Source organism: Pygoscelis adeliae, unplaced genomic scaffold (genome assembly GCF_000699105.1).
Source record: "Pygoscelis adeliae isolate BGI_AS28 unplaced genomic scaffold, ASM69910v1 Scaffold67, whole genome shotgun sequence".
NCBI classification, from domain to species: domain Eukaryota; kingdom Metazoa; phylum Chordata; class Aves; order Sphenisciformes; family Spheniscidae; genus Pygoscelis; species Pygoscelis adeliae.
The window spans coordinates 5358953-5359552 of record NW_008825271.1 but is presented as its reverse complement, the minus strand read 5'-3'; positions in this window follow the sequence as shown (position 1 = coordinate 5359552).

The following is a 600-nucleotide window of genomic DNA, read 5'->3' as shown; positions in this document are numbered from 1 at the left end:
GCTGATGAGTAACCTGTGCTTTCATAAATACAGTAGTATACATCCTATGTACAGATGCTGGCCGCGAGCCTCCGGGAAGGCTGTCAGCCAGCCATCCACAGAAAGAAGGGAATAAAGATAGTGGGGAGCGTGGTGCAGGGCGCCAAACCTAGGCAGACTATTGATGCTAATCCCACAAGCACTGAAGCAAGAACGCTCCTCTGGTCCCGAATAATCATCTTCACAGTCTCACAGAACTGAAAAGAAAGAAAAAAAGAAAAAAAAAAAAAGGAAACGATGAGGGTTAAAGAGGGAAGCTTTAACGGGACAGCTGGCGATGCCCACTCTCTCCGTTACAGACTAGCAGCTACACCCCAGCCCTCACGAGCACCGTACCGGGCGAAGAGCGGGTCGGGCGCTGGCTCACGACCCGCGCTTTAGCCCCAGTACCGCCTGCGGCTCCGGCAGGAACGAGGAGCTCCAGAGCATTTTAAGAGCACGTTAATTGTCTTACGAATTCAGCCCCGCTTTCCTCGCCGCTTGAAGCCAAGGGAGGCCAGGCTACCCGCCTTTCCGAGCGGCTCCGCACCCGCGGCAGTGCCCGCTGCGGGGAGAACGGCC